Here is a 26,163-nt window from a genome sequence, read left to right on the forward strand (position 1 = left end):
AAATCGTATGTTGGAGAAACTGATAATTTGAGACTAAAAGTTAATTTATTTAGGTATCGTGTTAAAAATCTGGAAAATTTTATCTACAGGTCAGTAAAAAATATATTTTTTATCATTGAAATTTTTCTAACTAAGTGATCTAATTTTTTTTCAAAGTGTTTCCAGTTTTGGAATTGTAATAGCAAAAAAAAAAAAAAAAAAAGATATTGATCTTTATCGCCCTCTTTAAACATGTTTTTATTTTTTATTTCAATTGAAAGCCGTTAGGCGTCGAGGTAAAAATTAGTCCAGGTGTGTTGGCGCGCAATATTTTATCTCGCTGAATTATACCTCAAAGTTATCTTCGAAGAAACTCAAGGTCATTCTGAAAAATGTAAGTAAAACATTCTTATACGATTATGTGGTGTATAAATTTGTATATTGTATTGAATAGCTGTTATTAACGTTTACAATATTCTGAAAGTGGTGTTAATTTAAATCATTGTTTTAATTTGATTTTCCATTGTTAATAATGGGAAACTTTATGTTGCAACCCGAGTTGTTATTTTGGAATTTAAAAGTAAGAAAATATAAGATGAAAAACTTGCACACTGGTACAAATGTTATTACTTTCCAAAAATGTATTAAGTTGTTTTCTAGTGTTCGCACCCTGTAAATGTATTGTCACAAAACCAGTAAAATAGAAATGATTCGTGTTACTCTTGAGTTGTTGAAGTAAAATTATCTTGAATTATATATACACACCTATAACTTTGAAATGAAACCAAACTGAACTTTATAAGATACACGAAATATATACGAGTATAATATTTTTTTATAAATGGCGGAACGCTACGTATGTAACCTAACTTTTCAATGTTTTCTGTAACATTGAAACTCAATATTACTATACCTAGCAGGGTTACGTAATTCTCGTTACCTGGTTATCTTTATGACATTAAAAGTGTTATACTTGTTGTTGTTTTTTTATTTATTATATTTTTGTGCGCCAGCAATATCAATCGTGTGGTTTGTACACCCGATTCATTTTATTACTCATCAGGTGCTCTACCAACCCACCCTCAAATTATACGCCCAAAGTAGTGCATCGTCCGTGTGTGAAAGGAATCATTCGGGTCTAAGACAGGAGAGTTCTGAGAAAGAATTAGAACATTATCGTTCTAATTTTTTGGGTTCGCTTCTCTGGAAAAGTGACTTGTATGAAATAATGAAGTTTTGGTTCTCTCCACGAACACATATATAGCGATTTAGACGGCGTTATAACTACAGGGTGGCCCGTAAGTCCCTACCCATCCATATGTTATTATGGTATATTCAATTACGCATGTATTATAAATTTGTTTCTTTTCTTCAGAGAAATATGGTCGATGTAAACCCATTTACACTTGAAAATGTCTCGCAGAACACGGCATCGCATGATATTATGCAACGAGAATGAGGGACAGCACACAGATACACTGGATACATAAGATATATGGATGGGTAGAGACTTACGAACCACCCTGTATAATAGGTTTTAACTTTGCTCAGTCACTAATGCGGAATAGTTTTTAAATATTCAGGCATTTTGAAGATGGTTTTAAACTTGCGATTTTTATCGTCGCCATTTTGTTTCATCACAGTCTTTATTGTTAATTGATATTGTACTTGGACACAATACTCAACTTAAAGTGAAACCATACTGAACTAAAGTTTGTGTGTGTAGTATCTAAAAACATTTAATTATATAAAAGTTTCTAAAGTTTATATCCATGACTGAAATTTTGAAAATTAATGAACAAACAACTATGAACATGCATTAATATCTCTAATGTTTTGTTTATCCTCTTAATTATTCACATGAATTGTGATAAACAGAGCGTCCTATACATTTATTATATAGTTTTTCCTCTCTTTATTATTGATAATAAAAAAAAATTCTACCATCTGTGGAGTTTCTTAGAATCTTAAGACTGCAGTCCTGGCACTCTATCTTTGTGATGGCTGACAATTCAGTTTTTTATTACTCGCAAAGCTACATACTTGGTTATCTACACTGTTACCCACAAAGGATATCAACACTCAGATATAGCGTTATAATCTTTCCGACTCTTCGCTGTGCTGCTGTGGAGAAAGTTATTGACTCTAACTAATTTTACCAAATATTCTAATTGTCCAAAATGGTACTGTTTGTTTATAGCAGCTTTTGAAACATAAGAAAGACAATGGAAGTCGTGATAAAATTCCATGTTGTAGTTAGTTAATAAAAAAACCGTTAAGGTATTTTTAACGCCCTTCTGAACTACCTCTTCATTGTAACAAGTGAATCTGATACTATCAGTGACTATTGAAAATGTACGAGTTTATTGTTTTTTCACATGACATAATGTTCCCCGCTGGTAAAGGGGCAAGTGCTAAAAAAATCTGGGGTTAGAATCTCGCGGTGGGCTCGGCAGATAGCCCGATGCGACTTTCCTATCAGAAAACAAACGTGCAGACAGCTAAATGCAACCCTGTTCTTAAAGAAACATAACGTAATTGATCATAAATTTAAAATATTTCTTTGGAATATTCAAAGTTAACATATTTTTGCCATTTTTCATCGTTTTAGATATTTTATAAGTTAGTATAGACTACGATTAAAACTTGATAAAACACTTGCTGTGACAATTTATACAAGTTTTTGTTTTAAATGCGTTGCTGTTTATTTTAACTAAAGCTTTTACTTCTGTGATTATAAGTTTTGGATGAAAAGGTTGTCGTAAGGTTAAAGGCGATTTGATTGAGTTGTTTAAGGTTAAAGATGGTTATCTTGATGGGTCATAGAATTTTGGTATTTAATAGCGGGAATGGTAAAACTAAAAGACAAAAATGTGTTGTGGCGGGCTAGAAGATAAGACCTTATTTCTTCCAAGACGGTGGTTGACCTTTGGAACGGGATGCTGTTAAGTTAGAAAGTTTAAGGAAAACTTAATAAATGCTTGTACGATAAGCACCAATGTTTAATAGATAAGATGGACCCTTCTTTTGTATCTTGGTCTATGTTAATTGTTATATCTTAACTGTATGACTCATATGCTGTTCTCGACCTTCATTCTTCGTAGCATCATCTAGAGAATAAATCTTCTTTATTATGGAAACTATCGCCATCTATACACGGACTGGTTGGTTGGTTGGTTTACATTGAAAATGTGTGAAGATTTATTGTAAGCTTCCATGGTATTTGAGTTTTGGCAATTGTCATGTCTGTCTTTTACTTACATCATGAACTGCATCGCTGGATGTTGTCTATTCAGGTGGTTTTATGGATTCTGGAACTCTGTCTTAAGTGTATGACTATATCACGTGAACGCAGCTGAACTTAATCCTTCGTCTTAGAATATGGTTTGAGGACATTACCTTCGAAATGTTCCATATGCAGGTTATTAAATACCAGATAGAAGTGACCTATGGCTAGGCCTTGTTTTTGTTGGTAATATTTCGTTGAGTTAAAAAAGAAGATTCAATTATAGTAGTGTTTATCAGTTTCAGCTAGTCAGATTCAATAACGCTTTATCCTAAAAGTCATCTACTGTTCTTGTAGTTTATCAATAACACCTGAAACCAGTTACTATTGTTCTATAATGTAACACAAGCACGTAAGCGCACATGCTTGCGCGAAGCTTTACCACCTTAGGCTTAACGAGTTGCTTTTCGTATAAACCTTTCAAACATTTTCCAGTGTACATTTCGGTAATTCAGTGAATGTATTTATTTATTTATTGGCTTTTGTTTTATGTGCGACAAATCTCTCTCCTACACTGCTACAGGTTTCTGGACCTACTTTTCATATTAATTATATTTAAAGCACAGATTGGAACAGTGACATTGATTAGCTGGCTTTGTTTTATTGTTACGTACACTACAGAGCCTTGCAGTTCGATTGTGTTCTAAAGATATATCGTCGTTAACTCGTATTTTCTATAATTTATTATCTGCACGGTTTTATAGGGGGTTTTATTCAAATATTTACCATAAAGTTGCGTTTGTTTCCTTACCCAATAAGAAGAATATTTCCAGACTTTATTAGAAATGTTTATCTCGAATGAAAAGGACTTACGAAGTTAGACAAGTTCATGGTTAATAATTACGGACCAGCTAAAGTAATTTAGACCAACAAAAGACGCTATAAAGATTAAACCCTGTTCTAAGCGTTATTTACAACAATATTAATTAACTTACCTAGTTTTCTAGTCATCTTTAAAAGATAGGAAGCCGTCCAGCTGTCCCTCAAGGGTGATGATTACCAAGATTTATCTTGGCAATCGATGATGTCATTGCAGATTGGGGATTTTAAGAGATGTTCTTATTTTCTATAGAATTAATAATTAACGCACTATACTTTATAAACAGTTATTAAACCGAGAGACGAAGTCAGAATAAGGCTAAAATAATGAAAACTTTAATGTTGTTTTAGTTTGTTTTTGTCGACTACGCCATCGTCTTATTGGTCAAGTTGTTTTTGATAACTGATTATCGTAACGAAAGGTAATTTTAGAAACTTGTATGGTTTTAATCATGTAATTATTAGTACTTCTCATAAAGGAATACTTCCTATTTGGTACTTTCAACCAAAATAGCATCTCATGTAATACAAGGGGTTAAAAAGCTAGGTCAAAGGTCCCCTAGGATTTAAGCGTAGTTATCTCTAATTCAGAACTACCAATTAGAGGAAATCAGTCACTTGAATGTATCCAGTGCCTGTTATGTAACAACAGTTACTCTAAGCTGATTGTCCTCTTATTCATCAGCAATAAGTTTATGGAGTTACAACGTTAAAGTATAGGGTTTGATCCCTCTATGGACAGAGCACAGATAATTCATTGTGGAACTTGGCGCTAAAACTAAAATGACTGACAGGATTGACTGCACAGTTAACATGAGTCGGCCCTTGGACCTTCCAGTGCACAGCACCAGTAGTAAGAGGGGATCAAAGTGTAACGTGCAGTGTGGTATCCTTTGAGATCAAAAGGTCAGGTCACGTGACGCATAGTTCTTCAAACTGGTAAAAGAGAGCGAATTTTGTGCCACGAGGATGTATAGATCCACAAAGTAAAACCATAGGTGGGTAATTTCAAACTGTGTTGCTAGGGGGCGAATAGTTGCAAATTGCGTGATTAGGGGTAGGCGTTGACCTCTGCTATAGACATGGAAAAAAAGTTTCATGTGGTTTTAGTAAAGCTGTATCATATCAAATAAACTAATCTAGTTTTTAGTTTATATATTCTTGTTAAGATGACTTTTTCATTCATCGCGAAAACAATAATAAACACTTTATAAATACGTAAAATTAATTTTAGATCTAGATAGAGGACTGCTTTCCATGTCAAATTGTCATTTATGTTCTAGAAATATATTATTTACAAATATTAATTACAGCTGTAAATCCAAACTAAAACTTGGTCGTATCCAATTTGTAGTACAAATATCTTTAAGTGTATCGTAGTTTTATTATTTGCATTATGTACTTCAAAATTTATACTCATTTTAGCGGTAAGTTTGGAGGCTTACAAAGCTAAGAAATGGGTTTCGATACCCGTGATGGGCACAGCACAAATAGCCAACGCACTGTTTTGCACTTAGCAACAACAAACACGCGTTTGTTTACTTACAAAATGTTCTAAAATGGAATTTTCTTATTACCAAGAAAACATCAAAGTTATATCTGTATATGTTTGTTTTATCTATCATACAGCTTTCCATTAACTCCAAACGATTTACTTCTGAATATCACACTGATAAACTGTTGGACTTTACGGCATGACTTCATAGTTTATGTATCAAACTATCACACAATAATTTATTTTACTGTTGTTCGTGTTAACAATTTTATATCCACTTGGAGTAGTACACTAGCATTTAATTTATCAGGGCTTTTGCGTCCAATTTTACTTTTTAGTTATTAAACTCTATTAAAAACAAACGTCCTTGTTTCAACTGAGTAAAGCAACCTTAATGTCACGTTGTACTTTTCTCAACGAATGACCCACCGTAGATGAGAATTTTTTGCGTGTAATAATTTCGTGTTTTGTCACAGATCTTTTAGTATGTCACAACTTCCACGTTTTTCTATGTATCTGTATAAAAACACTTTTTAATAAACAATAAATACGTGGGTACTTCCTTCAGGTAATGCACTTCTTGGTTAAAAGTTATGTAGCCGTGACAAAACAAGAATTTTATCCGAAGCGCAGATGAAAGAACTTGTATTCAAATATATCATGACTTTGAACATGGACGAGTTTCCACCGTTTCAAAATTATTGAAATTCGGATGTGGATCGACAATGCATTCATCGTATTCCCTGGGAAAGTGGTCACATCAGCTGCCCCTAATCTGTGGTCAGAATTTTGAGAGAAAACCTCACGATGTTTTACAAGAAAGACAAAGAGGAAGTTGAAATCCTGGGGAAGCTACTGAACATTTTATTTTAAAATTTGGAATTGTTTGGATGCACCCATATCAGTAAACTTCCAGCATCTACTTTACCTTGTATCTATCACAGGAATAAACATGCCACTCTAGTGTTAAAAAGTAAGTTGTGTGCTGCACAAACTAACAGTTGTTTATGTTTTATATCTATTTAATCGTCATGACACTTAACATCAGGAGTTGCGCCGCGTATTACCTAAAACAACACATAAACAGATTGAAGGAATGTTTTTATCGGAGCTAAAAAAATAATTAATTTTCCGTATTTGTGAATAAACTTTAAACACTTTAAAATAGTAACGTTTTTTTGACAAACGAAGAAACCAAGTCGACACAGGCCGTTGTTTAAATAGTTCGCAGAGAAAGCTTCAGTTAATATAAAATAAAACAACTTGCTAATACAGAAAGGAGATTTTCTTCCATTTCTTGGTGTTATTCTACTTTCATCAGATTGAGGGTTTGGCAGGAGAGGCTGATGGTACTTAAATGAATGATTATTAATAAGTGTTATTTCTTAATTACTGTATTAATTAAAAGTACAGAAAATGGCCATTATTCCCTTCAAACTTTGCTTTAGTGACCTGGAAAGTGAAATTTAGAAATTAACCTATTTTCTATGTAAAAACGGGCAAACTTTCACACTTTCATTTACATAAGGTCTGAATAAAACAACATATGAATCAAGATTTACATGTATTTATACTAAAGTTATACAAAAATGTTTAGAAGTGAGTAGTTTTTTTTTTTTTTTTTAGATTTGCGACTGTAATGTAAATCACTTTCACATATCAGCCCCCAAATATAGTTTCCCATCATGTTTTCGTTATACACTCCCAGGTAACAAAAGCAAAGTTTGAAGAGAAAAATAGTTTTTTTTTTCATTTACTTTAGACATAAGCAACCGGGAAATAATACTTTCTGTCCAGGAACAATAAAAAGTAAAAGCTTTGTTACATAGTGTTATCTTAAGGAACAAAACGTTCACTTCTTTAGTACACATAAAGAAACAACAACATCAGTAGATTTAATCGTACGTTTGAAACTGGAATGTTGTACTATTTTACACATCGTGGAATTGACATATTTCTTTGTATTGAAAAATCTGTTAGGTTCTCATAATAAAACATGTAATCACAATAATAAAATGAGACTAGCGAACGTCAGTTAACCTTAATCTAGACCCAGTGGTTCTCACACTTTTAGTCTGAGGCTTCCTGGATCAGAATGAAAACGTTTGAGCCTTCACCAATCTATAAAAACGCCTTAAAATGTGATTTATCGATTTTGTAACAATAATTACTGAACTTTATATATGTATGAAGTATTTTTTTAAATTAAAATCTTTGTTTGTAACTTAATGTAGCCTTTTTCCTGCCGGTTTGTATGTATTATTAAATAATTAGCGACTTATTATGTTTGGGTTAAGTTTATAAACTGATGGGTAATTAATTTCACACTTAATTTTATGTAGCCCAACATGGCCAGGGGGCTGAGACACTCAACTTGTAATTCGAGGGTTGCGGGTTCGAACCTCCGTCGCACCAAACATGCCCTTTCAGCCGTGGGGGCGTTATAATGTGACGGTCAATCCCACTATTCGTTGGTAAAAGAATAGCCCAAGAGCTGGCGGTGGGTGGTGATGGCTAGCTGCTTTCCCTCTAGTCTTACACTGTTAAATTATGGACGGCTAGCGTAGATAGCCCTCGTGTAGCTTTGCGCGAAATTCAGAAACCAAACCAAACTTCCGAGTGACTTCTGGAACTGGAATAAATACTACGAGGAAGAGGAAAAATACATTTTTGTAAAATGGAACGATGTCAGATCTAGCTATAACTCCCAGAGTCGAATCTCCGCCATCAGAAAGCAGTAGTCACTGGTAGTCAGTCATTCATGATGACAAGAAACCCACTTGAATAAAAAAATATATTTTAAAGACTGCTGGTATGGGTATTAAAACTTTAATTAGGATGAAGTATAAAAAAACGTTTGACTTTCTTTGGGTATATTTAGGTTAATAGAGTTTGCAACTGACCGTTGCCGGGCATGTCCTAGTGACGAGTCTGAAAACGGGTATTAGAATATAGGGGGCGTTGCAGTTATATGTTAGGTAATTAATTAGTACAGGTTTAAAGGTGTTCCTTTATATTGGTTTAATTTAGGTTTTAGTTATTGTATGAGTAGGGCTTCTTTGATTTTACGTTTGTTTGTATTTGTTTCCCTTTCTAGTATCTGATTTGTTTTCTATGGTTATGTTGTGTTTATTTGATTTGCAGTATTCGAAAACCTGAGGTGTTTTGTGTGTGTGTGCGTGCTTTGAATCTATCTTCCGTTTTCTGCTTGTTTCTTCGTGGCAGTTGTTGGATTGTATTTTATAAATTATGTTGGTGTTTGTTAGTCTAGTTTTTACATAGTATGGACTTTATTTTTGAACCTGGTTTTTAAATAAATTTATTGTTTACTGGAATGATATATTTTAAGTTTTTTTTCCAAATGTTGGTTATTTTTTCGCTAATATTGGAAATATATGGTTTTATAGTTTGTTGTTTCCTTGAATTTATTATTGTTTGTTCATTGTTTGTGTAGGTGTGAACGTTCTTTTGTTTTTGAGTTAAGCACAAAACTATGCAATGGGCTATCTGTGCTCTGTCCACCACGGGTATCAAAACCCGGATTTTAGCGCTGTACGTCCACAGGCACACTGGGGGGGGGAGGTGTGTTTGTATAATTTTTTTCAACGGTTTTTGAAGGAAATTTGTGGGTGTTAACGAAATGAACTAAATATTTCGTCATTAATCTTATCTGGTGAGCATAGTTTTGTGGCTGTGTTTATTCGGTTTCTTAATATGTTTAGTTTCATGTGCTTACGGTCAGTTGCAAACTCTTTGTTAATCTGAAAATGACCTAATAAGGTCAAAACGTTGTTTTGTACTTTATTTTAATTTAGATTTCAATATCCGTACGAGCTCTCTTTAGGATACACGTAGTCATTAATTGCTATGGGCCAATCTAAGTGGCGCCACCTACTAATTGTTCTAGGAACTATAATACTATCAATACTATAGTTAACTAGTCATTCGTTTTACAACATTAACCTTGAAAGATTATGGGAAGGGGATACTGCCGGACTGCACTGTCTAAATAGTTAACAAAACGTACCTGGCAGTACAGAATGGATTTCCTCAACGTAAGAGTATTCCTTGTTTTACTATGACACTGTCGAATGTGGACTTGGAATGCGCTGCAAACAATGTATTCCTATACGTGGACCATGTCGTATTCACTTGGTGTATTATTGTTACCGGTATTTATAGGAACGAAAACTGTTTATTTAGTTTTGATAAAGATTGTTACGAAATCTTTGTTCATCACTTTGTTTCTAAATGCATTCATGTTAAATCAACTAACAGATACGTTTACATCAAATAGAAAAAAAACAACAACTTTACTATAAGAAATAAAAAAAACAAACTTAAAATCGTTTGTCTAAAACATAACAGATAAAGACACCGTTCTCAGACTTTGTTTAATGCAGGTGCAGGACATTTATACGTTATATTTGACAAATTATGGATAAAGGCGACTTTCCCTGTTTACCGTACACGAGAAAGTGTCGCAGATTCTGTCAACTTTAATTGAGTTACTCTGATTGAACAAAAACTTTACCGATTCTTGTCAGTGTAGATCTCAAGTATAACCAATCACATTTAAAATGTGATATAAGAACACGTTACATGTACTAACCTAATCGATTTTGCGTGATTTAAGACGTTCATCATGATTAGTAAAATACGGTACATGTTTTCGTTATACACGTTCGTTTTGTTTTGAATTTCGCGCCAAGCTACCCAAGGGCTGTTTGCGATAATCGTCCCTGATTTAGCAGTGTAAGACTAGAGGGAAAGCAACTTGTCATGACCTTCCACAGCCAATTCTTGGGCTACTCTTTCACCAACGAATAGTGGGATTGATCGTAAGATTGTATCGGCCCCATGGCTGAAGGGTTTGGTGGGACGGAAATTCGAACCCGCGACATTCAGATTGCGAGTCAAACGACCTGACCTCCCGGCCATGCCGGGGCCCTACACATTTATAATTATCATTACTTTTCCCATTTATGCCAATACCTACAGTAGTATTTGAGTGGAAGTCATTGTAACAAACCTGAACACGTAACTCGTATTAATGATTTTGATAAGACAATCAGGCATTAATTACACGATTCTCCTTCTGGTGTTTAAACACTAATTCTGTGGAGTATTATTCCGTATACATAAATATTGTTTTTGAGAAACATTTGTCTTTCCTGTCGTCCGATCTGATTTATTTTGGTACTGTGCGAATAACTCGTTGGAGCATTGGCGTTTGGGAGACAGAAGATAGACCTTAGATGTTATTTTTCGCATTTCTGATTTTAAACCTGAAATAACAAAAGAACACGGTTGCATGACATTGTTCAAAATGTTAGGCCTACTGGTTATCATCTGTATTTAACTATCACCGTGTTCAAAATGTTAGGCCCACTGGTTATTATCTGTATTTAACATTATCACCGTGTTCAAAATGTTAGGCCTACTGGTTATCATCTGTATTTAACATTATCACCGTGTTCAAAATGTTAGGCCCACTGGTTATCATCTGTATTTAACATTATCACCGTGTTCAAAATGTTAGGCCTACTGGTTATCATCTGTATGTAACATTATCACCGTGTTCAAAATGTTAGGCCTACTGGTTATCATCTGTATTTAACATTATTACCGAGAAAGAGGATTATTTTTAAGATTACAACAGTAGGGTCCGATATAAGGACACTTAGTTATTACAATATGGTGTGAGGACACTTAGTAACTAACTTACTAAGATTCAATCTGTGTCATGAAAATATTGGCTAGAACTGGTGATACAGGATTGCCCACACTTAAGCCATTTATTTGTATGTAGTTTTGTTCATTGAACATAGTTTTGGTGGTAGTGAATTCTGTAAGAGTTACTAATTATTTGCTGGGGTTGTGTGTTAATGGGTTGGGGCCTTGGATGTGCAATTCTAAAGCTATCTTACAAGCTTCGGGGCCCGGCATGGCCAAGCGTGTTAAGGCGTGCGACTCATAATCTGCTTCGTAATTGGCCAAACATGCTCGTCCTCCCAGCCGTGGGGGCGTTATAATGTTACGGTCAATCCCACTATTCGTTGGTAAAAGAGTAGCCCAAGACTTGGCGGTGGGTGGTGATGACTAACTGCCTTCCCTCTAGTCTTACATTGCTAAATTAGGGACGGCTAGCAGAGATAGCCCTCGAGTAGCTTTGTGCGAAATTAAAAACAAACAAACAAACAATACAAGCTTCGGTAGTTGGGACTTCAGACAGGTGCTATTAGCGACAACACTAAGTTGACGAGTGAAGTATTGATACAAATGACTGCTATTAATGGTAACACTTAGTCAACGAGAGAAGTGTTGCTACAGGTGGCTGCTATTAACGACACGTAGTCAAGGAGTAAGGTATGGCTTTGTGAAAGTTAACTAAATAAAAAGAAATGTTAAGTTTATATTGCGCTTGGTAAAACCAGAGTGCGCTAGTTTCTATAAAGTTATTAAGAACGAACACGTCTCAAGTGTGCTTTCAACTTGGATACTAAGGCAGAATTAATCGAGTCTTTTAAGTTTCAAGTAGTTCAGAGTTTACTGGAGTGTTGGCCTGCAGAAATTTTTTCTTCTTATTGTTATTAAGTTTTTATAGAGTCTCGGATTTTAAAGTTATTTGTCCAAAAACGTATCGTTTTCCCACGGGAAGATTTAAAACGAGACCGTTGTAAAACGGACATTCTAAGGAGTGTATTCATTATAGAAGAATAGTACTGAGAAATATGTTTACAATAAGAAATATATGGCTTGCTTTTAATATAATTAAACAAATAAAAATGAAAATAGAATCCCAGAAAAAAATATTGCAGGAAGTGAAGAACATTAAAACTCCGAAATGTATAAGTAAACACAAAAAAGCTCAATATACTGTCTTATCGAGTCAGTAAAACAGTTGTAATTATAACTGCAAACAAACAGGAGTACATCAACAGATAAAGGAATCCCACAGGGAATATTGTTTAGCGGAATTTTTCGCAGTTTAATAAAACGAGTCATAGAGTAGAGGCGAACTCGTTTCGTCAAAAGCAACAAAATAGATAGGTATACGTTGGCTGTAGGAGGCGTTTTCTTCACAAAATCAAGTATTATACAAGACCACTCCACTCCTCTAAGAATATAATTGAAGACAACTTTTTGAAGGCTTAACTTGATTTTACTTTAAGAGAGATTTTTATTTCTTTAACTTCCGAGGAACAAGAACGAGCTGAAAATAAACTAACATTTACGTGATTTTAGGCCCGCCATGGCCAGGTGGTTAGAGGCTAGAGTACTCGACTCGCTGTCTCAGAGTCGAGGGTTCGAATCCCCGTTACACCAAATATGCTCGACATTTCAACCATGGGGCGTTATAATGGTTCAGTCAATCGCACTATTCGTTGGTAAAAGAGTAGTTCAAGAGTTTGCGGTGGGTGGTGATTACGAGCTGCCTTCCTTAATTTAGCAGCGTTAAGACTAGAGGGAAAGCAGCTAGCAATCACCACCCACCACAAATTCTTGAACTATTATTTTAGCTCTCTCGTAGCTGTGTTCGAGATAATGCTTTTGTCTTTCTGGTCAGACAATATGATTCGAATGCAATTATTTTTTTCTGGTCAGACTTTATCTGATTCAAAGATAATGTTTTTTGTTTTTTTTCTGATTCTTGCTTTATCTAATTCAAAGATGATGGTTTTGGTTACAGTAAGTACACTGATTTTTAAAGTATCGCTCTGGAATTCGAGGACAATGATTTTTGTCAGTAAAACTTTACGGGATTCGAACACTGATTTTTGCCACATTATTTGTCTCGAATACCCCAAGTCCTAGTTTCAGCTGGTTGATAATTAAAGATCGAGTTTGGCAGTATTTTCAAGTTATTCCATTAAAGCTCAAATAACTTTCTTTAAGCTTTCTATGGCTCACCAGATGACATGTTAATGCAAGTGTTTTGAATGTCTTGTAATTTATGGCCAGGTGGTTAAGGCACTCGTCTCGTAATCCGAGGAACGCAGGTTCGAGTTCCCTTCACACCAAACATGCTTGCCTTTTCAACCATGGGGGGGTTATAATGTAACGGTCAATCCCACTATTCGTTGTTAAAAGAGTAACACAAGAGTTGGCTGTGGGTGGTGATGACTAGTTGCCTTCTTTCTAGTCTTACACTGCTAAATTAGGGACGGCTAACGCAGATACTCCTCATGTAGCTTTGCGCAAAATTCAAACCAGACTTGTTATTTATACGAAACAACACGTGGAAGGTTCGAAATTTTAAAAGATAAAAGAGAAATAGCACTCTTAGAACAAGCTGTGGTCCTTAAAAGACTTGTACAGGGATGCAATTATTGTAATTTTTTTTCCATTTTGTTTTCGTTAAAAACTTTGAAACCATTTGTCATACTTCTCTTCCACTACCATATCATGACTTTATTACATGTAATTCAGAAAACAGTCAATGTCGAGAGTGCAGATTTGTCAATATCTAAATATGTGTTAGGTTTAACGTACGAAGCTCCGTGGTGTCAAACACTTTTCGTAGTTTCCGAAAATCTGGTCGTTAAAATGTTTGAAATCTTGTAGTCAGAAATTCATAGTAGCGCACTGCTATTAAGGTAATGATTAATAAACGTGCCGGTAATTTTGTTAGGCTGTGTGAGAGACTAGAGGAATTGAGTACAAATATTTGATGAATTCGTTCGTGGAGGGGGTAAGAGTGGTTAGATTTGAGAACATGAGAACGTTTTCATGAAAACGTGGTATGAGGTAATTTGAAAGGAAATATTTGCCAGGAATATTAAGTCGAAATGGATTAATTCAATAACCAAACAATTTTATCGAAAAAGGAATGTTTAAGAAAAACTGTTTGAAGACAGTTGAAAAATTCAGGAACCATTGAAACAACTTACCAGTGATTCTGTTAAACACATGTTGGCGGCGTGGCCAGGTGAGTTAAGGCGTTCGACTCGTAATCCGAGGGTCGCGGGTTCGAATCCTCGTCACACCAAACATGCTCGCCCTTTCAGCCGCGGGGGCGTTATAATGTTACGGTCAATCCAACTATTCGTTGGTAAAAGAGTAGCCCAAGATTTGGCGGTGGGTGGTGATGACTAGCTGCCTTCCCTCTAGTCTTACAGTGCTAAATTAGGGACGGCTAGCACAGATAGCCCTCGTGTAGCTTTGCGCGAAATTAAAAAAAAAAGATCGTGCTAGTTGAATGATATTTGTTGAATAGTCCTGAAGCAGAGCTTTTATACTAGAATCATGTTACTAGTCCTAACACTGATTCTGTAAAGAAAACTATTTGTGGCAACATCACATCACTTGTCATTCGTTAAGAGCACATTATGTTGTCACAACACTGTCAGTATTTATAGCACTTTGTTTTGTTGTCACAACACTGTCAGTATTTATACCACTTTGTTTTGTTGTCACAACACTGTCAGTATTTATAGCACTTTGTTTTGTTGTCACAACACTGTCAGTATTTATAGCACTTTGTTTTGTTGTCACAACACTGTCAGTATTTATACCACTTTGTTTTGTTGTCACAACACTGTTAGTATTTATAGCAGCACTGTTAGTATTTTTTTGTGGTCACAACACTGTCAGTATTTATAGCATTTTGTTTTGTGGTCACAACGCTGTTAGTATTTATAGCATTTTGTTTTGTTGTCACAACGCTGTTAGTATTCATAGCATTTTGTTTTGTTGTCACAACGCTGTTAGTATTCATAGCACTCTGTTTTGTGGTCACAACGCTGTCAGTATTTATAGCACTCTGTTTTGTTGTCACAACGCTGTTAGTATTTATAGCATTTTGTTTTGTTGTCACAACGCTGTTAGTATTTATAGCATTTTGTTTTGTGGTCACAACGCTGTTAGTATTTATAGCACTTTGTTTTGTGGTCACAACGCTGTTAGTATTTATAGCACTTTGTTTTGTGGTCACAACGCTGTTAGTATTTATAGCATTTTGTTTTGTTGTCACAACGCTGTTAGTATTCATAGCATTTTGTTTTGTTGTCACAACGCTGTTAGTATTCATAGCACTCTGTTTTGTGGTCACAACGCTGTCAGTATTTATAGCACTCTGTTTTGTTGTCACAACGCTGTTAGTATTTATAGCATTTTGTTTTGTTGTCACAACGCTGTTAGTATTTATAGCATTTTGTTTTGTGGTCACAACGCTGTTAGTATTTATAGCATTTTGGTTTGTGGTCACAACGCTGTCAGTATTTATAGCACTCTGTTTTGTTGTCACAACGCTGTTAGTATTTATAGCATTTTGTTTTGTGGTCACAACGCTGTTAGTATTTATAGCATTTTGGTTTGTGGTCACAACGCTGTTAGTATTTATAGCACTTTGTTTTGTTGTCACAACGCTGTTAGTATTTATAGCATTTTGTTTTGTGGTCACAACGCTGTTAGTATTTATAGCATTTTGTTTTGTTGTCACAACACTGTTAGTATTTATAGCACTCTGTTTTGTTGTCACAACGCTGTTAGTATTTATAGCATTTTGGTTTGTGGTCACAACGCTGTTAGTATTCATAGCACTCTGTTTTGTTGTCACAACGCTGTTAGTATTTATAGCATTTTGGTTTGTGGTCACAACGCTGTTAGTATTCATAGCACTCTGTTTTGTTGTCACAACGCTGTTAGTATTTATAGCATTTTGGTTTGTGGTCACAACGCTGTTAGTATTCATAGCACTCTGTTTTGTTGTCACAACGCTGTCAGTATTTATAGCACTCTGTTTTGTTGTCACAACGCTGTTAGTATTTATAGCATTTTGGTTTGTTGTCACAACGCTGTTAGTATTTATAGCATTTTGTTTTATTGTCACAACGCTGTTAGTATTTATAGCATTTTGTTTTGTGGTCACAACGCTGTTAGTATTTATAGCACTCTGTTTTGTTGTCACAACGCTGTCAGTATTTATAGCACTCTGTTTTGTTGTCACAACGCTGTTAGTATTTATAGCATTTTGTTTTGTGGTCACAACGCTGTTAGTATTTATAGCACTTTGTTTTCTGGTCACAACGCTGTTAGTATTTATAGCATTTTGTTTTGTTGTCACAACGCTGTTAGTATTTATAGCACTTTGTTTTGTTGTCACAACGCTGTTAGTATTTATAGCATTTTGTTTTGTGGTCACAACGCTGTTAGTATTTATAGCATTTTGTTTTGTGGTCACAACGCTGTTAGTATTTATAGCACTTTGTTTTGTGGTCACAACACTGTTAGTATTTATAGCACTTTGTTTTGTTGTCACAACGCTGTCAGTATTTATAGCACTCTGTTTTGTTGTCACAACGCTGTTAGTATTTATAGCATTTTGTTTTGTGGTCACAACGCTGTTAGTATTTATAGCACTTTGTTTTCTGGTCACAACGCTGTTAGTATTTATAGCATTTTGTTTTGTTGTCACAACGCTGTTAGTATTTATAGCACTTTGTTTTGTTGTCACAACGCTGTTAGTATTTATAGCACTTTGTTTTGTTGTCACAACGCTGTTAGTATTTATAGCATTTTGTTTTGTGGTCACAACGCTGTTAGTATTTATAGCATTTTGTTTTGTGGTCACAACGCTGTTAGTATTTATAGCACTTTGTTTTGTGGTCACAACACTGTTAGTATTTATAGCACTCTGTTTTGTGGTCACAACGCTGTTAGTATTTATAGCACTCTGTTTTATTGTCACAACACTGTTAGTATTTATAGCACTTTGTTTTGTTGTCACAACGCTGTTAGTATTTATAGCACTTTGTTTTGTTGTCACAACGCTGTTAGTATTTATAGCACTTTGTTTTGTGGTCACAACGCTGTTAGTATTTATAGCACTTTGTTTTGTGGTCACAACGCTGTTAGTATTTATAGCACTTTGTTTTGTGGTCACAACGCTGTTAGTATTTATAGCACTCTGTTTTGTTGTCACAACGCTGTTAGTATTTATAGCACTTTGTTTTGTTGTCACAACGCTGTTAGTATTTATAGCATTTTGTTTTGTGGTCACAACGCTGTTAGTATTTATAGCATTTTGTTTTGTGGTCACAACGCTGTTAGTATTTATAGCACTTTGTTTTGTGGTCACAACGCTGTTAGTATTTATAGCACTTTGTTTTGTGGTCACAACGCTGTTAGTATTTATAGCACTCTGTTTTATTGTCACAACACTGTTAGTATTTACACCACTTTGTTTTGTTGTCACAACACTGTGGTGTGCCTTGTAAGACGCACACCAATTTTAGAAACTTGTTTTTGTTTGGTGTTTTATGGTGCTAAACAGCCAGGCTGTCTGCGCTTTTTTTTTTTTGAAATACAATTGTAAGAAAAGTATTTTGACTCGGTAACCAACACCTTGATGTAGACTTGACCTTTTTCGACCTACTGAGTAAATACGTCATATTCTTCATAGTATATTAACAATATTAGTTAAATGTTTTATGCTGTTGAAAATACTTGTAATTAGTAAGTAGTGAGATTACAATCTCAGACATAAGACCGTTTTGTGTAGACCCTAAGCTAACCTCTTGTCTTAACCAATCACTTTTGTCTTGCAATATGCAATGGGATGCTTCAAGGTATTATCAAAGTATTAAGTGCGTATTACGAGGCGTAAGATACGGTGAGTATTCCCAGTAGTGTGTGTAAGTTACAACACGTGATGATTCTCACGTCTGTATATTTGTAATTATAACACTTTATTTTCTGTCAAAATGATGCAATTCTGACACTTCCTGCAATAAGATTCTACACACAATTCCTTGTGTTTTCAGAACTATATGGTTCCACATCTTGATGTGGAGTTAATAACTAGTTTCAATGCTTCCTTAGCTGTTACACCAACTACATTCAATACTGCGTGGATCAAAACTCGATTTTTATTATTTTTAACGTTTTAAGCTGTCGGTGTTACCGTTGACCCACCGAGTTGAGTAAAAACTCAACTGGTTTATGCAGGTAACGTTGCGTATAATATAATCATTATTAATTTAAAAACAAAACAAAAGAAAACCGTATACATAATAGCATCTAATACTTTAGGTATCCCCAATTGAGAATATTATTAGAATATTTTAAAATTAAATTTGCAAATAACCAAATAATTTTTTTTTAAAGTTAATTTGAACGCAGTTGAATGCACTTGAATACATGTTGCTAGGTTACTGCTGCTACTAGGATATTAATACATTGATTTATTTTAAAATATGATACAAGAGTTAATACTGGTTCACATATATCATAAATTTTAATTGACTTCTCTATTTGTTGCTAAGCCTAAAGCTACACAATGGGTTATGTGTCGTGCCCACCACAGGTATCAAAACTCGGGTTTAGTAGTATGTCTTCAGACGTACCAGTGAACCACAGGAAGATATCTAACTGACGTATTGCTGTGTACACAAGTTAGCTGTTTCTCTCCAAATTTTTTTTGTATGTTCCTAAGCGCAAAGCAGTATAATAAGCAGTTTTTGTGGTGCTCAGCGCGGGTATCAAATCATGATTGTTAGTGTTATAAGTCCTCAGAATTAACACTGAGCCGTTGGTGTGCAAATATAACTATAAGCATATCTCTTGTTAAGTATAAAGTTATACAAATAGTATATCTATATCTAACCAAATTTTTAATGTTATAAGCCCTCACTCTTGTCTCTAGGAAATTGGGTGTTTTTTGTGAAATTAAACAATATTCTAAGTTTATTTACGATATGAATTTCTCTTTTTGCAGATTGTGGTGTTCCTTAAATAATTAGTTTGACGTTGTCATATTAATTACGTATGCAAATAAATTCGTTCATATATTCCATATCTTTTTAGCACCATTTTATTGTATATTAAAAACTGTTAAGTTTAGTTGTGTTTATATATACACATTTTTTTTTTCAGTAACAGATTTTTTGTGTGTCTTGACGGGAAATGTTTACCGAAATTCCCCCAAAACTTTGTTTTGGTTTACTTTTACCATGTTTTGCTGACCAAATATTCTTCGAGAATAATCTTCCAACTAGAAGAGAGTTGCACAAACCGTGTATATTTTGGTAAAATATTGTTAACTTTAGGCTTAGGCCACATTCTGTTTTTATCGAACAAAGACTTATAATAAGGGAATGCCTTTTATTGACAGTTATTTGTGTTGTAAATTCGTGCGCAATCCACGCCATCACGTGCATCAGTAACTTTGATTTGTCCAAACTCTTCGTAGCTCATGGGGTGAATCTAGGTAACTTTACGTCTGTAACATCCTTTGGTCGAAACACTTATGCTCTTCCTGTGACGTCATTGAAATAAATGGAGAAGTTTCTTTCCTTTGATCAATAATCCTACTGTTAGACATGGACGTAATTGATTTCACCAAAGTTGGCAACCAGTCAACAGTATCTACCAAACTTTCGAACAACTATGTTTATTACACGACTGAAAAAATCGTCATCTTTCTCGCAAAACTACTAAACTTGTGCTCCTAACAAACACTTTCGAAGATAACACGAAGCTGGAAAATCATACTGTTCACGTACACTCTATAATTGCAACAGTAATTTATAGTTAGGCTTAGCGAACGCTAAGAGGTTCCTCCTTGTATTATAATCGATTCCATCGAAACTTAGTAACACTGGGTTGGAAATTATCGTTTTTCTTACTCTTAACCGACTATTTTTTTTCTCTTTTTTGTTTTTTTTTAACTCTGAGCGGAAATCTAACTCTTACCGTTATATACCAACACGTAAATATAACCTTAATGTGATAATTTCTATGTTTGTCTCTGGTATATCCAGCGACAACGACTACAAATGTTTAGTTTCTTACACCCTTGCAATTCAGTCGAAGTGTGCTGATTTACTAATGCAGATAATACCTAAAATTGACCCTTTCTGGAAGGGTAACATTTCGTATCTTTTTTTGGTTAAGAGGGTCGTTCGTTCGGTGATTATAAAAACACAAAAGGAACGAAATTTTAGTGCTTCGAAAAAAGTATTGTCTCAATGTTTTCAATTATTTTCTGTAAGTGACACTGTTCTTCCCTCTGCTTTAAAGGTCTAGCCAGATAATTACAGTAGGGTTTTTATTAAAACCGCGAAACGTCAGCGACAGCTTGGCGTCGTGTCTGCTGACTAGTGAATTGAAGTAGAAAGATTTTATTGTTTCATTTTTCGCGTTTTTGTTTGTCGATATTGTTTGTTTTGAATTTCGCGCAAAGCTACACGAGAGCTAACTGCGCTACGTGCCACTAATTTAGCAGTGAAAGACAAGAAGGAAGGCAGCTATTCACCACCACTCGCCGCTAAATCTTGGACTACTTTTTTTGCCATAGTGGGATTGACCATCACATAATAACGCCTCCACGGCTGAACGGGCGAGCACGTTTGGTGTGACGGGGATTCGAAGCCGCGACCCTCGGATTACGTGTCGAACGCCTTAACACGATATTTTAGCGGTTATCGCAAATTGACAGCAAATGATGGAAATCATTAAATAGGTTAGAGAACTTGTTAACAAAACATTCGAAACTAGTTTTAATTAGTTTTACAATAAAATCTTAACCCTGAAATAAGATGTTTAGTAATGTATCACCTAGTAGCAGCACCTTTGTCTCGGACATGATTTTTTAAAGATTAATCCGACTTCTATCAAACAAATAACGATTAAACCCAGGTAGTGATAAAAAATACTTATAAAAACCGCAAAATCCAAAACTGAAAGTTTGTTTGTAGCCCCGCACGGAACTAATCCAAACTAACTTTGTGAACACCCTGCGAAGTGGTAACATGGACATACAACACATGGTATTATTATATTTGTAGAGACGTGTTTTTATGGATACTAAAATATTTGATGTCTAAGCTCTAAAAACATTATTTTAAGCCTTTTTATATAAAAATTAAGGATACTCTTTTGACATACTTGGTGTACCATTCGAAGTTCCAATAAGTAGTACTTAAAGTGGAGGTAGGTGTCGCTTTGATCGGTAATGGCGACATCTGTTAAGAATTAGGTTAGAATTATAATGAGTCAAATAAAGTTGCGAGAAATTATAAATAATAGTTTCAAGAGTACAGTTTTGAATTAGATGAAAAGTACATTTTCATCTGTAAACAAAATATTCCAGGGTTTTGTAACTTTTGTTTTTTCGTTTGTGTTGAATCCAAGAAACTGATTTTATAAAACTTCTCACTATTATACTAAACACGGTGTCTTTAAATTTGTGTCTAACTTCTGTGTCCAAAGATGTAAAACGTTCCATATTAGTTTAATCAGAACGAAACCACTATATGAGTCAATAGTTCCAATCCCGTCAGTCAACATGCTCGGCCTTTGCCTTTCAACCGTGTGAGCGTTATCATGCAACAATCGATCCACTATTCGATTAGAAGAACCAAGATATTTGTTAAGTTGACTAGCTGTTTATCCTTCAGCCTGTTATCACTTCTAAATTAAGAATGACCAAAACGCACATTCCTCGGAAACTACAAAAAGAAACGTAAAGAGTTTGGATTTGTACCCATAAAAAATACTTTACTGCTCAGTTTAGTTCTTAATGAGATAATTAAACGTCTGATTTGTACCGTTCAAAATGATTTACTGCTCAGTTTTTCTGATTAAAAGAACCAGTCGTCTAATTTGTACCCCTTCAAATTATCTTATTGCCCAATTTTGTTGTGATTAAGAGAACTAGTTTTGTGATTTTAAATATTTTTTAACATTTGCTACTTGTTTATTTCAAGAAAAACGGACAACTTCAAACTGTTTCTCGTACTTACTCTGCATGTTACAGTTGAACATCTGTGTTTAAGTGAGGTTAAAATTTGGATGTTTTGTTCATAGGATCATGATTTTTGTTTGTTTAGAATTAAGCACAAAGCTTCCCAATGGGTTATCTGTTCTCTGCCCGTCGCGGGCATCGAAACCCAGTTTTTGTGTTGTAAGTCAGGAGACACACTGCTATGTCACTGAGTACCTCGGTTCATAAACAGGAAAGTTTTGACTCTAATATTTTGTTCAAAGGCAAATTAACCCCCTCTCTCTGTGGTAGATTTGGTCTTTAGATACCTGCAGTAAAAACTGTTATTTTGAGCTTGGAAAGCATGAAAACTACCAGTCGTTCTAAATAAATCTATTTCTAAATGGAAATTCTGATAAGAATGAATTTGAACAAAGCTTTCGGGGTACCAACTTCTGTTAAGTTACCATTTGTGTATCTCAGGACGGCAGGTATGGGTATTAACACTTTACTAATAACAATAAAGCAGAGAGCAACATTTCAGCCTTCTTATATATCTGTAGGTTAACAAAGAGAGAATTGCAAACATAATGGACACAAATTGCACAATTCGTGATGAAGAGAAACCCACTTGAAGTCAAAATGTACCTCGGGATGGCTGGTATGGATATTAACACTTTTACTGATAAAGCAGAGAATAACGTTATTACGAATTGTGTAATTTTTGTCTATTAAGTTATTATTACAGCAAAGCCCGCTTCTGCTGCTTTTTCATTATCCAATAATAATAATAATATTTTCTAATTTGGAAGAATTAGTAACAAATGATTTGGTGAAACGTTCTTTAGGATTAAGGGAATCTCCTAACATCCTTTAATTGTGGTACCGTTTCAACATTTAAAAAAAAATTCTTCACGTATCATGTACCCTTTATACTCGTATTTACACTGAGGAAAAATATCTTTGATAACTGTATTATATTTCTATTTTTGAAAGACGTAAATAAATCTCGAGGCAACTAAGATTTATTTTCGAGTCATTGTGATTTTGTTCTTTTGAGCTTTTACTGCGGTTCGGAGTACTTGTCGCAAGCGTGATCAATCGACGATTGTGGTATTTTCGTACTGTGTACGGCGCCGTCTCGCCTACAGGATAGATAGTACATCTCAAAATTTGAAGAAACGTGAGATCTTCAGGCAGGTCTTCAATCCACTCGATTTCTTTAGTCTACCAAGCTTCAATTCAAATAAATCATCACGGAACTGTTGACCCGTTTTATTAATTCTCAGTCATGTATGCGAAATTTGGAAGGATAAAAACTTTTAATGTTTCCGTCTGAGAGTCTTATTCACTAAAACCGGTTTTAGTATCTGCTCTGTAAGATGTGTACCTTTTTATTTATATTTTAATGTAGTCAGGGCTAAGTTTAAAAGCCAAACTTAGAACTTATTAGAAATCTCAATTTTCTTATTCTCCACATTACCTCTTGTGGCTCAGCGGCATGTATGGGGCTTATAACGGTAAAAACCGGATTTCGAAACGTATAGTGGGCACGGCACACACAGGTCGTAGTGTTGCTTTGTGTTTAAGTATAAACAAACATTCTATTACACATCACGCTTATATTATCGGTTGCTTGATTGCATAATAAAGGGTTTTACCGTGGTCTCTCTCATTCGCGCCCCCTAGTGGCAGCACAGCGAATTGACACCGCCATAGATCGGGTTTCGATACCCTGTGTGGGCAGAGCACCGATGTAGCTTTGTTTAATTCCAAACGAACTGTTATCCGTATTTTTTTTAAAGTTCAAATATAACGAAATTAATATCGCAGATGGTTCCCCCTCAACCACTAAAGTATGGTTCTGATTTCTTCAGTTTTATGTATATATTTTTCGATTATAGAATATCAATTTGGGGCGGATTAGTTTGCATATCGAAATTAATATTGCACAGTAACCCCCGCAACGCTTTCAATCAATGTAGGATTCTGTTCTCTCTAATACTACATGTTTTTAATTTACAATAAAATTGAAATTTGTGGTGAATTGATGTGTATGGGAAATTAGTATCGCCCAATAATTTCTTGTCGCCTGCTGAAGGCTCCTATGAGAGGGCCGGTTCTCGAAAATAATGGTATTTTAACGTATTATAAAGTCTGTGTGTAATACTACATGTTACACAATGTTTCCGAGGGTCGCGGGTTCGAATCCCCGTCGCACCAACACACGCTCGCCCTTTCATCCTTGGGGGCGTTATAATGTTATAGTCAATCCCACTATTCGTTGGTAAAAGAGTAACCCAAGAGTTGGCGGTGGGTGGTGATGACTAGCTGCCTTCCCTCCAGTCTTATACTGCTAAATTAGGGACAACTAACGCAGATAGCCCTCGAGGTACTTTGCACGAAATTCAAAAACAAACACTGTTTCTCCAACTCTGGCTTGATTTTGTTAGGACATTGTTAATGTTTTAGACACATTTTGGTGACAAAATTTGAATACCAAGTATGTTTAATTAACTGCAGTACAAGTACGTCAATATTTAATATATTTCGTCACTCAATTCTGCTTCAGTAACATGTTAATTCAAAGTAAAATTAATATTGTCCACCATTCAGAAAGAAAATCATTTTATTAAACTGTTTCACTTATTTTAAAATTTCACATTTATAACTTGGATTCAGTGATTAAAAAAAACTACTCTTCAATACAAGGCAGGTAGCTATGTTGTGCTATCTATGTGTTATCTATTAATCTATATCAGTTATCTATCATATTTGAGTGCTGTATCAGCGGAATTATGAGATAGTAAGGATCGCATCAAATCTTCATTCATATAGCAGTCTTTATGTAGTAGTAAGGATCGCATCAAATCTTCATTCATATAGCAGTCTTTATGTAGTAGTAAGGATCGCATCAAATCTTCATTCATATAGCAGTCTTTATGTAGTAGTAAGGATCGCATCAAATCTTCATTCATATAGCAGTCTTTATGTAGTAGTAAGGATCGCATCAAATCTTCATTCATATAGCAGTCTTTATGTAGTAGTAAGGATCGCATCAAATCTTCATTCATATAGCAGTCTTTATGTAGTAGTAAGGATCGCATCAAATCTTCATTCATATAGCAGTCTTTATGTAGTAGTAAGGATCGCATCAAATCTTCATCCATATAGCAGTCTTTATGTAGTAGTAAGGATCGCATCAAATCTTCATCCATATAGCAGTCTTTATGTAGTAGTAAAGATCGCATCAAATCTTCATCCATATAGCAGTCTTTATGTAGTAGTAAGGATCGCATCAAATCTTCATTCATATAGCAGTCTTTATGTAGTAGTAAGGATCGCATCAAATCTTCATTCATATAGCAGTCTTTATGTAGTAGTAAGGATCGCATCAAATCTTCATCCATATAGCAGTCTTTATGTAGTAGTAAGGATCGCATCAAATCTTCGTCCACAGAACAGTCTTTATGTAGTAGTAAAGATCGCATCAAATCTTCGTCCACAGAACAGTCTTTATGTAGTAGTAAGGATCGCATCAAATCTTCGTCCACAGAACAGTCTTTATGTAGTAGTAAAGATCGCATCAAATCTTCATCCATAGAACAGTCTTTATGTAGTAGTAAGGATCGCATCAAATCTTCATCCATAGAACAGTCTTTATGTTAGTAGTAAGGATCGCATCAAATCTTCGTCCATAGAACAGTCTTTATGTAGTAGTAAGGATCGCATCAAATCTTCGTCCATAGAGCAATCTTTATGAAGTAGCAAGGATCGCATCAAATCTTCGTCCATATAGCAGTCTTTATGAAGTATCAAAGATCACATCAAACATTCGTCCATAGAGCAGTCTTTATAAAATAGCAAGGATCACAT

At 34.8% G+C, this 26,163-nt stretch overlaps 1 protein-coding gene across 1 annotated transcript in view; it reads left to right on the forward strand.

Annotated features, from left to right (window-relative positions):
- The first annotated feature begins 239 nt into the window (after positions 1–239).
- The window catches only part of LOC143246640 (uncharacterized), a 105,020-nt gene continuing 79,096 nt past the window's right edge, over positions 240–26,163 (forward strand). The window contains exon 1 of the mRNA XM_076493691.1: positions 240–373. The gene's annotated coding sequence lies outside the window, so the exon portion shown is untranslated. The remainder of the gene's footprint in view (positions 374–26,163) is intronic.

The sequence above is a fragment of the Tachypleus tridentatus genome, chromosome 3, assembly GCF_004210375.1.
Source record: "Tachypleus tridentatus isolate NWPU-2018 chromosome 3, ASM421037v1, whole genome shotgun sequence".
NCBI classification, from domain to species: Eukaryota; Metazoa; Arthropoda; class Merostomata; order Xiphosura; family Limulidae; genus Tachypleus; species Tachypleus tridentatus.